Source organism: Giraffa tippelskirchi, chromosome 9 (genome assembly GCF_054371585.1).
Source record: "Giraffa tippelskirchi isolate mGirTip1 chromosome 9, T2T-mGirTip1v1.2.pri, whole genome shotgun sequence".
Lineage (NCBI taxonomy): Eukaryota > Metazoa > Chordata > Mammalia > Artiodactyla > Giraffidae > Giraffa > Giraffa tippelskirchi.
Genome location: NC_137283.1, coordinates 99809941 through 99822403, shown reverse-complemented (window position 1 = coordinate 99822403; position 12463 = coordinate 99809941). Strand labels below are relative to the sequence as shown.

The following is a 12463-nucleotide window of genomic DNA, read 5'->3' as shown; positions in this document are numbered from 1 at the left end:
GCCCTCAGAAGGAAGTCATTCTGCTGACACCTTGATTCTGAACTTTTAACCTCCAGAACTGTGGGACATAACTTTCTGTTGTGTAAGCTACCTTGTTTGTGTGTTATGGCAGCTCTAAGAAACTAATACAATTGGTAAATCAAACAGGAACACAAATTCCTTGGCAAGCTAAGAGATGCTACATGAACACCAAAAAGCAACTTTCAAGGAATTCAAACTTGTAGCAATATCTTTATCCTTTGCTTTCCAAAACACTACTGGCAAGACTTGCTTCTGAATAAACAGTAACTGGGCGACATCAACTAGTCCTAGATTAAACCTTTAAAGTGCCTGTCAAGTAATACTAGGACAGGATGTTTCAGGCAGCAGAAGATGAACAGACTGAGAATGGTAGAAACTAGGTGGTAACAGGGTACATAACTTTGTCAAACGGGCAGATATTTGGAGTCGAGATGACACACAGGGTTATAGAGACAGGTTAGTCAGAGATTTAGTTTTTGAATTTCATTATTTCTTCTGCCTAACATACAACTCAGGTTGACACTGGGCCAACATGCGTCAGTACTGATATATTAGTTGTTGCAGTACCGAAGCATTTTCACTGTGGTTGAAAATAGATGCTGCCCAAACACCTTGAAAGGAAGAATCTGCCTGCAATGCAGGAGACCCAGGTTCAATCCCTGGGTCAGGAAGAGCCCCTGGAGAAGAAAATGGAAACCCACTCCAGTATTCTTGCCTGGAGTCCCCGGGGTCACAAAGAGTCAGACATAACTGAGCAACTGACACTTTCAAGCCCCCTGAATGTCCTATCCACTACCCAGGCCACTCCTCAGAGTTTTCCATCACCCAACAAAGAGTTACTTCCTGGCATAAATGGGGGCCTTCAGGACATCACTCATGGCATCCTTCCTGACTGGCTGGTTTCTACTAATCAGTCTCTCAAAATTCTCCCATCTCGACACTGACTACCAGATTATATTTAGTCGCCAGAGCCAGGATTCAAATACAGGCAGCCCAACACTGTCTCACTCTTTCTATTATGGCCCAGCTGACCAAGAAGGTATTTCAAATTTCATATCATAGGAGCTGGAAAAAATGTTTGACAGTAACTGCTCTTAAAGACTTAAGAGACAATTAAGCACTATAAACAATATTGCTGATATTAAGAGAAAGTCTCTGCTTATCACAACTCCATGTTACTTAATGACTGTCAATTTAATGGGTAGTCATTTCATGCAATTTAGTCAAACCGTAGTTCAAACAGGAATTCATTAAAAATGGTAATAACTAAGACCATATTAATAATTCTAAAACTCAACATAAGTTGTGGAAATTATCAGAATGATATGGTGAACTGTTTGTGCTATAACTATTTCATTTGTAGAATAAAAGTGAATATATATTTAATTTACATATTGAATTGTATATTAATCTCCTGGTAACAGGTTACAGATATTTTAAATACTGGTTTTTTTATATCATTTCCATGCCTAACAGAAAACTTCTAAGATAGCTTGAGCATCTACAGTATCCTCATCCAAGAATCTGTTCAAGTTTCCTCCATTGTGGATTACAAGTCAGGAAAGACCTATACCATGATATTTTAAGCTATGCTTTACTTTACACATCTTGTACTTATTTCAGTAAGACAAGTACCTAGACAATAGATGATCTTTACAAGATGACATGAATTATTCTATTCTTCCACAAGTTAGCTGCTAAAAATTTTTCCCACGGTTGACAACTTCCTAAGGAAGTCTTTTCTTATTTTATAAAGCTTCTTGGCATCAAGAAAGAAGTAAAGAAAAGAAAAAAGTAGGTCTGCAGGAGAAAAGCAATCAACAATATACTTGGTTTACAGCACTTCAGCCATTGACAAGATGGACTGCTGAAGTACTGAGTTGGCCAAAAAGCTCATTAAGGTTTTCCTGTAACGGTGTATGGAAAAACTTGAATGAACTTTTTGGCCAATCCAATACTTGCCAGATACATTTATGAATATATATAAAACAAAATATGAGACTTTATTCTTCCGATTTGTAGCTTCCTTGATCTAAACCCTTTAGAAAACAAAAAAAATTGAGCAAATAGGAAGAAAGGAAAGGAAACCTTTCTCTGTAATTAAGATGCAGTAAACAATTACCAAACCAGTTGCACGGTAGTCTTCTTACTAAACTTCAATCCCGATTCATAAAATAGTCTAAAAATGAGAATGAATCCTGACAATCAAATGCTGCAGGCGGTGTGTAATTAGTTGCTCAGTCGTGTCAGACTCAGCAACCCCATGGACTATAGCCCGCCAGACTCCTCTGTCTGTGGGAATTCTCCAGACAAGAATACTGGAGTGGGTTGCCATGCCCTCCATCAGGGGATATTCCCAACCCAGGGATCAAACCCAGGTCTCCCACATTGCAGGGAGATTCTTTACCATCTAAGCCACCAGGGAAGCCTTAATCCTGATTAATAAAAATAGTTTAAAAATGAGAATGAATCCTAACAACGAAATGCTGCAGGTAGAGTTACATGTAATTTTAAAAACCTGTTTATATCTGCCCTACACTGAAAATGACAATTATGGAAACATGTTACCTTTTAAGGCTTTTATAATGAGGCCTTAGTGTATGCTATTCTAAATGAAGTCATAGAACACAATTTGAAACACCTAGTAAGAGTTATTAAAATCATAGCAAGGCAGCTATTGTACCTTTTTGATTTTGCACACTATATAAACAGCTATGTTACTTAAGAAACACAGAAAAGAAACTGATGAAATTTTATTTTTAATATAATTTATAGCAAATTGGAAGTTTGTATCCTTTGACCTATATCTTCCCATCTCCCCACCACCCTAACCTCTGGTAACCACCACTCTAGTTTCTGTTTCTATAAGTTTGGCATTTTTAGATTCTATATGTAAGTAACATCATACGGTATTTGTCTTCCTCTGACTTATGTCATTTGGTCAACTAACTTTCACCAGGGGTGCAAAGCTGATTAAATGGGGAACTGAATCAAAAGAAGTGAAAAATGTATGTCTACAAAGACCTACAGGCAAACACTTCATCACTCCAAACTGGAAACAAACCATTAACTGATAAATGGATAAACTGTGCCACATCCACAAAATGCAATACTAACTTAACAAAAACAAAATGTATACCTAACCGTCGCGGGCCTAAACTTTATTTTTCTCTCTACCTCAAAGTAAGATTGCGGTGAAATCAAGGTCTTCCCTGCCTGGGGAAAATGTATAAGTACTCAAAGATGCACTGTGGATGATACAATGCACTACCTCAGCTATAATTTCCTGCCTATTCATCACTACGGTACTATTTTACATTGACAAATAATTGATAGAGAAAAGATCAGGTGAAGTAAATACTGTACACCAAGGATGCAAAAACAGAGTTGGTAATGAAGGGCAGCAGAATATGCCACTCCAAAATACAACTGTAGGAGCTCATCCACATGCCACCCTAATTAATGACATACTAATTATTTTGAGCTGTAGGTACTTGAAATCTAGCCAATGCAGGGAGAGGCTTTTTCTGAATTCCATTCTCTGCCTAAAGACAGATCCTCCCAAAGGAACTCAACTGTCATAAATCCCCTCCCTGGGAGTTTCATCAATCAGAGAGGATTGGCTCTTATCACAGAAAAGAAGACTAGAAGCAGACAGTGTACCCAGACAAACTTCCTCACAGGTTACCATCTCTCCTATCTATTCTTCTAAGGCCTATTCATCGCTCTTAAAAATCATATATCTGCCTTGAGAGGCCTGTATCCTTCCTCTGCTTTTCTTGAATCGAGAGATATCTAATCCTGAATTCTAAAGCCACCACTCTGAGTTCCTCATTTTTCCTTGAGTATCTTCCAGGGGTACACAAGGTATACATGTTAATAAACTTCTATTTGTTTCTCTTGTAATCTATCTTTTACTACAAGGGTCTCAGCTAAGAACTAAGAATGGTAGAGAGAAAATTATTTGTCCTCTCATACAACAATCTACAAGCTGGTTCTTAAGAGCTGCCAAAACTTAATAAGAATAACCAGTAGTAACACATTTTCGTCCTAAGTATTTAGAAAACGAGAATTTCCATTCAATAAAGTTGTAACTGGTCAGGACAGGAATACAATTTTGTGGCAGAATTTCAAGTCATCAGTCATGTTTCTACTTGCCCATAACTAATGTAAGTAATCAAAGGGAAAGTAATTTAAACATATGAATATATAATTTATAGCTTGTGAATAATAATAAAACTTTAACTAGACAGGAACATGAAATCTAGAAGATAATTATAAAGGCATGTAGCTGTGAGCGAACTTCAAATATGGAACAGAAAGGAAGTCATCAAAGTCATGAACATTTCAAAAACTGTTCAGCAAAACAAGGACACCTTTTACAAGTAAACATTTTTCATACATAATTGGTAGTTACCAAACTCAGGGAGGGAGGGAAACTCCTCATTTAGATGTTTTACCTAAAAATGCATAAGATACACTGTTGCAGTGGTGGTTTAGACAAGAAAACAGTAGACTAGCCACGCAGTCTAGCCAGAGTGTTCTTGCTCAGTGATGTCCGACTCTTTGTAACCCCACCAGCTGGGGCCCACCCGGCTCCTCTGCCAATGGAATTTTCCAGGCAAGAATACTGGAGTGGGTTGGCATTTCCTACTCCAGGGAATCTTCCCCACCCAGGGATTGAATCTGTGTCTCTGATAGCCCCTGCACTGGCAGGCAAATTCCTTACCACTGTGCCACTTGGGAAACCCAGTCTAGTCAGTATACTAGGATAACTCCTCTGCATCGAGACCTTAACCACCCAGAATTCTAACATATGTATGGCCACCTCTTATTGTAAACAGCAAATTCCAGTCTAATAATTGAATACATGAATAATTGAAAACATGCATCTACAACAATCCCAAATATATCTATCTATTTAGATGAGACCCAGATGCTATGAAAATATGTTGCCAAAATATGTCACGTAATGGTCAAACATGCTTCTAAAATAAGCACACTATTTGCATCTGAAAATAGCTCCAAATTCTTTGGCCTCAGCCTGGACAAATACTGTTAAACTTAGATAATCTAGTGCTGCCACACTTAACTGGACTACAACCTCTGCAATTCTTCAAGTTTCTTATCTCTCTTTCATTTGCCTTTGTTACTCAGCTCATTCATCACTCACAACATGTCAAACAACACAGCAAATCTTCCTCTCTTTCCTGGAATAATCTATCTGAAGAGATACTCTACGAGTGCTTTTTGGTAAAAGTATCAGAATACCTCACCCAGAGGTAAATTCACAAAGCTCAATAATGTAGATGAAAATAAATTATAAATTATGTAGAATTTAGAGTTTTTATTCAAAGAGAAGGAAAAACATGGATTACAGAACTGTCATCAAAATAAAATCTGTATCTTACATACTGTATTATTACTAAAAGAATGTGCATAAAATAAAAAAATTCTATCTTTAAGCCCATGTAATTATTTGTGGAATGTATTACTACATATTTCTCTAAACAAAATAAAAACAAATCATATAAAAAATTCTATCCATAAACTCTTCATCAGAATGACTAATTCTAAACAAAAGTCTGCATCATGACTCTTGAAATTTAAATTACAGAAGGAACTGAGTGTTTAATGATCTCACTATTTCTTTGTCTATATTATTAATTAATTCTATAATGCTATTTTTGCCATCCTGATATACTTTACTGAAATAACAATACAAACATATCAAGTTACTTCAAGGGTAAAAGACTCTAAAAAATGATAAAAAGAAACTGATGAGAGGAATACATAGCTACATTTTATATCTTAAAAGTACATGTATATGAAAATAGAACTGTAAAAGTATTACTGATCTCCACCATGCTACACAGCTAAGTTACTATTAATTTAACTCTTCTTTTGGAGGAAAAGACATTTTTCCTCTGAAAAATCAATCTGGTTGATGTATAATCTTTGTTAGCATCAGCATGTTTTTTAAAAATGCCACCAAAGGAATGATCTACACATGAAACATGATCCCATTATAGTTGTAACACAAAAGTGAAGGGGGTAAATGATATATCCAAGATTGAGGAGCAAATCATTTTCCCTAAGCAAATCAATCAGAAGATTCAGAGTGGAAGTGTTTAAGCATTCAAATTTAATAAAGGATTTCACATATAAAAAAAGAGAATGCAGTCTTTTCCGAACCTTTTGCATAATTACTTAAGGATAACAAATTTACCAGATTACAGAACCAGATTCTACTAAAGCAGAGCGGTAGTGTGAGCACTGACATGTTCCACTTATTTTTAAAAGCAGATTACCAAAATGTGTCTTATCAATTTCTCTTATCATATTGTACCACTGAGAGGTAAAAGAAAAGTATAAAATAATAAATGTGTTTTGGGACCAAAGTACTGCCTACATTATTTAAAAATGTTATATAAGGATTTTTCTAAAAGGATACAAAAGGAATTATGAATGATGGTTATCTTGGGAAGAGACAGGGAGTCGGCTTCTACTTTATATCAGTTGGGAATAACTGATTTTGCTTGGCATATATGTACTACTTTTTTTCTTTTCTGACAGTGCAATTATGGGCCACTTTCTTCTTCCATATGTTAAAAACACTGTTTTTTTTAAAAAAATACATATATTTCAAGAGTCAACAATGGGTAATCTCAGAGTAAAACTGTTGAGAGTTTAAAGAGGCAAGTTGACTGCTGCTCAATTTAAACATCCCTTCACGTATTTTTCTAAAAAGTATCAGCACCAGCAATGTTAGAGATTTTTTAAATTTTTTTGGTAATGCCCAGTCTAGTTCATTCCCTAGACCATAGCACAGAATCAACAAAAGAGAATGACTAACGATGATCCCTCAAGTATGTTTCTCAGTTTTCAAAAAAATCCAAAATTATTTTGAATAGCACAGACAGGTATTGCAATTAGAGTATTACGACAGTACTTATGACAGTGGTTCCTATCCCAGTTTAGTCTGCATCATGATAAGCCAGGCCTTATTCTTTTATAACTCTTGGTACACAGCAGGATCTGGTAATATTTGCTAAATATTAAGCTATCTAAAAATTTACAAACTTCAAAAGGTTACCATCCCTGAAATTATCATTACTTAAAATCTCTATTAACATTTTTATAGCAATGATATATATAATAACAAAGATATGTATACACTCTAAAGATCATAGTTCAAAGATTAATCAACAAACTTACACTTGAATAAAAATGATGCTTTCCAAACCTTGAGGCTCAGCCTCATTTCTCTCAGACCCAGGAAATCTTTGAGTAATCTGCATAACTAATTTAATTTTAGTTTGCATTTTAGACATACATTTGGAAAAAAAAGTCTTCAGTGACTATGTTGTACTTCTATTCCGTAGGTGTAAAGTCTTAAGAGCACTTTTTGATTATCAAACATTCAGTACACAGATTCATGATAATCCAAACACTGAATTTTTAGATATTTTATGTTTTTGAGTTAGATTTTAAAAATCAACATAGTAATGCTGGAGTCAAGAATCAACTCTTCAGATATCCATGGCCCCAACTAAGCAAATTAATACATTAACAGGGAAGCCTGAACAATCAAGTTTGCCAAAAGTATGTTCTTGATCTTAATGCTAACGGCTGGTCCTGGAACCTACTCACTTCCTCTGACCAACTCAAGGGCAAATGAAAACAGCAGATGAGAAGATGGCGGAGGAATAGGACGGAGAGACCACTCTCTCCTCTACAAATTTATCGAAAGAACATCTGAACGCTGACCAAACTTCACAAAACTACTTCTGAAGGCTGGCTGAGGACGTCAGGCTTTCACAAAAACTGCGCATTATCTTCAAAAGAGGTAGGAGAAATTATAAAAGATAAAAAGAGAGACAAAAGAGTTAGGGACGGAGACCCGTCCCGGGGAGGGAGTCGTAAAAGAGGAGGAATTTCCAAGCACCAGGAAACCCTCTCACCGGCGGGTGTGGGGGAGGATTTTTTATCTCGGAGGGCAACGTAACTGGGAGGAAAAAATAAATAAAATCCACAGATTACGTGCCTAAAGCAACTCCCAGCAAAGAACCCCAGACGCTCGCATCATCCGCCACCAGCAAGTGGGGGCTGAACGGAGAGGAGCGGGCGGCATTGCCTAGGGTAAGGACCGGGCCCGAGTGCCCCGAGGGCGATCTGAGGGAGCTAACGTGAGATAGTAACCTAAACTGTGGGACAGCGAGAGAGAGAGAACTATCCCGCGAAAAGCCCAACTCTAAGGCACTGCCGGCCCGCTCACAGAACAAAGGACTGAGCGATACCAGAGGAGAGCTAGCCGGCTGCGGACCGCCCCATCCCCCGCCGGACACAGCGGGCAGGCGGGGCCCGCCAGAGCCGGAAAGGGGCAATCTCGGCTCCAGAGAGGGCACCCCCTACCAAACTGCAAACAGGCTCCCAGTTTCTAAGCAAAGACTGCCTGAGATCCCGGAGGGTCGACAGCCGCCGGGAGGGTAGCAGCCAGAGACCAGCTCCCCAGAACCGACACAAAGCACACCGGAGCCGGGCGCGCCCGTAAACCGAGGCGGGGACCAGGGTGGTGATAAGCCGCACCGCCCCAACAGGGGACAGAGCCCTCGCCAAACTTCTGGCCGCCTGGGCAGCTCCGACCGGGAACGGCACAAGCCGCGGGCGAAACCGAGTCTGCGCCTTTGTGGAGTAACCGGGAGCCTGAACCTGAGCGGCTTAGACCTGGGAAGTGCACGCAGCTCAGGGCCCGCTCCCCGGCCGAGTAACCTGAAGCCTGAGCAGGGTAGACGGGGAAAGCACACACGCCGTGAGCGGGGGCGAACCCAGTGCGGCCGAGACACTGCGAGCTTACCACACACACGCCAGAATTGCAGTGTTCCTTCCTCCCCACAGCACGATTGAACAAGCGAACCTAAAGAGATCACCTCCACCGCTTTGTTGCAGGGCGGAAATTAGATACTGAAGAGATCTCCAAACAGAAGCCAAATAAACAGAGGGAAGCGCTTTGGAAGGGACAGGCCAACAGATTAAGATCCCTGTAGTTAATACCGATTGCATTAAAAAGGACCTATAGATCTTGAAAAGTATAAGCAGGAATAAGGATCTATCTAAAACTGAGCAGATCCCACACTGCTCACAACAGCTCCAGAGAAAGTCCGGGATATATATATTTTTTACTATTATTATTATTTTTTTTTTAATTTTTTTTAAATTTTTTTTTAATTAAAAAAAAATTTTTTTTTCTCTTCTTTCCTTTTTCTTCAAGTCCTCTATTACACCTTTAACTTTCATTTTCATAACCCACTATTAACTTAAAAAAAAAAAAACCCTATTTTTGAAGCAAACTACATACATATATCTTATACCTTTTGTGTTTTCTTTTTTTTAATGTTTTTTTTCCTGTTCTACATTTTTTTACTGTTTCTTTTTTTACTGTTTTACTGTTTTTTTTCTTTTTACAGTTTCCTTTTTTCTTTTTTTTTTAGATTGTAAGTTTTATAAGAGTCTAACCTCTACTCTAGATTTTTAATCTTTGTTTTACATATTTGATATCAACTTTGTACATTTAAGAACCCAATCTTTAGGACCCATTTTTACTCAGGAGTGTGATCACTGGCCTAATCACTCTCTCCCCCTATTGATGCTCTTTCTTCTCCCCCAGGGAACCTCTATCTCCCACTCTCCTCCTTCTCTTCTCAACCCAATTCTGTGAATCTCTGAGGGTGTTCTGGGTATCGGAGAACACTTCAGGAACAAGATACTGCCCAGATCTCTCTCTCCCCTCTTAATTCCTCCCTTTCTACTCATGCTCACCTCTATTACCTTCCTCCCGCCTCTCTATGTATCTCTGTGAATCACTCTGAGGGTTCCAAACTGTGGAAAGCACAGAGGGAAGTGCTTGCTGGCTAGATTGCTCTCTCCACATTTGAATTCCCCTCTTCCCCTCCTGGTCACCTCAACCCCCCCCCCACCTCATCTCTCCATGTAACTCAGTGAACCTTTCTGGGTATCCCTCACTGTGGAGAATCTTTTCACCATTAACCTAAAAGTTTTATTATTGAGGCTGTATGGAAGGAGAAGTCTTGAGGCTACTGCAAGAATAAGACTGAAAGCCAGGGGAAACATTAATTAATAAGAGACCATCCAATAGCTTCCATAAATTCACTGAAACCAAGCTCCACCCAAGAGACAATAAGTTACAGAGCAAGACATACCACACAAATTCTCCAGCAACGAAGGAACATAGACCTGAGCATCAATATACAGGCTGCCCAGAGGCACACCAAATCCATAGACATCTCAAAAATTAATACTGGTCACTCCATTACACTCTAGAGAGCAGAAATCCAGCTCCACCCACCAGAACACCGACACAAGCTCCCCCAACCAGGAAACCTTGACAAGCCACCTGTCCAACCCCAGCCGCAGTGAGGAACCTCCACAACAAAGAGGAACTTCATACTACCAGAATACAGAAGGGCCACGCCTAACACAGCAATCTAAACAAGATGAAAAGGCAGAGAAATACTCAGCAAGTAAAGGAAAATGAGAAATGCCCACAAAGCCAAACAAAAGAGGAGGAGATAGGGAATCTATCTGAAAAAGAATTTAGAATAAGGATAATAAAAATGATCCAAAATCTTGAAAGCAAAATGGAGTTACAGATAAATAGCCTGGAGACAAAGATTGAGAAGATGCAAGAAATGTTTATCAAGGACTTAGAAGAAATAAAAAGGAATCAATATAGAATGAATAATGAAATAAAGGAGATAAAAGACACTCTGGAGGGAACCAACAGTAGAATAACGGAGGCAGAAGATAGGATAAGTGAGGTAGAAGATAGAATGATGGAAATAAACGAAGCAGAGAGGAAAAAAGAAAAAAGAATCAAAAGAAATGAGGAAAACCTCCGGGACCTCTGGGACAATATGAAACGCCCCAACATTCGAATCATAGGAGTCCCAGAAGAAGAAGATAAAAGGAAAGGCCATGAAAAAATACTCGAGGAGATAATAGTTGAGAATTTCCCTAAATTGAGGAAAGAAATAGTCACAGAAGTCCAAGAAACCCAGAGAGTTCCAAACAGGATAAACCCAAGGCGAAACACCCCAAGACACATATTAATCAAATTAACAAAGATCAAACACAAAGAACAAATATTAAAAGCAGCAAGGGAAAAACAACAAATAACACACAAGGGGATCCCCATAAGGATAACAGCTGATCTTTCAATAGAAACCCTTCAGGCTAGAAGGGAATGGCAGGACATACTTAAAGTAATGAAAGAGAATAATCTACAACCCAGATTACTGTACCCAGCAAGGATCTCATTCAGATATGAAGGAGAATTCAAAAGCTTTACAGACAAGCAAGAGCTGAGGGAATTCAGCACCACCAAACCAGCTCTCCAGCAAATGCTAAAGGATCTTCTCTAAACAGGAAACACAGAAAGGATGTTTCAACACTAACTCAAAACAACAAAGTAAATGGCAACGGGATCATACTTATCAATAATTACCTTAAATGTAAATGGGTTGAATGCCCCAACCAAAAGACAAAGGGTTGCTGAATGGATACAAAAACAAGACCCCTATATATGCTGTCTACAAGAGACCCACCTCAAAACTAGGGACACACACAGGCTGAAAGTGAAAGGATGGAAAAACATATTCCATGCAAACGGAGACCAAAAGAAAGCAGGAGTCGCAATACTCATTTCAGATAAAATAGACTTTAAAATAAAGGATGTGAAAAGGGACAAAAAAGGACACTACATAAAGATCAAAGGATCAATTCAAGAAGAAGACGTAACAATCATAAATATATATGCACCCAACATAGGAGCACCACAATATATAAGGCAAATACTAACAAGTATGAAAGGAGAAATTAACAACAACACAATAATAGTGGGAGACTTTAATACTCCACTCACGCATATGGATAGATCAACTAAACAGAAAATTAACAAGGAAACACAAACTTTAAATGATACAATAGACAAATTAGATTTAATTGATATTTACAGGAGTTTCCACCCCAAAACAATCAATTTTACCTTTTTCTCAAGTGCACATGGAACTTTCTCCAGGATAGATCACATCCTGGGCCATAAATCTAGCCTTGGTAAATTCAAAAAAATTGAAATCATCCCAGCCATCTTCTCTGACCACAATGCAGTAAGATTAGACCTCAATTACAGGAAAAAAACTATTAAAAGTTCCAACATATGGAGGCTAAACAACACGCTTCTGAATAACCAACAAATCACAGAAGAAATCAAAAAAGAAATAAAATTATGCATAGAAACGAATGAAAATGAAAGCACAACAACCCAAAACCTATGGGACACTGTAAAAGCAATACTAAGGGGAAGGTTCATAGCAATACAGGCGTACCTCAAGAAACAAGAAAAAAATCAAATAAATCAACTAAC

General features: G+C 38.4%; 1 protein-coding gene across 13 annotated transcripts in view; it reads right to left on the bottom strand.

Annotated features, from left to right (window-relative positions):
• The window catches only part of CEP85L (centrosomal protein 85L), a 203474-nt gene that overhangs the window by 55158 nt on the left and 135853 nt on the right, over window positions 1–12463 (bottom strand). The window lies entirely within an intron of this gene.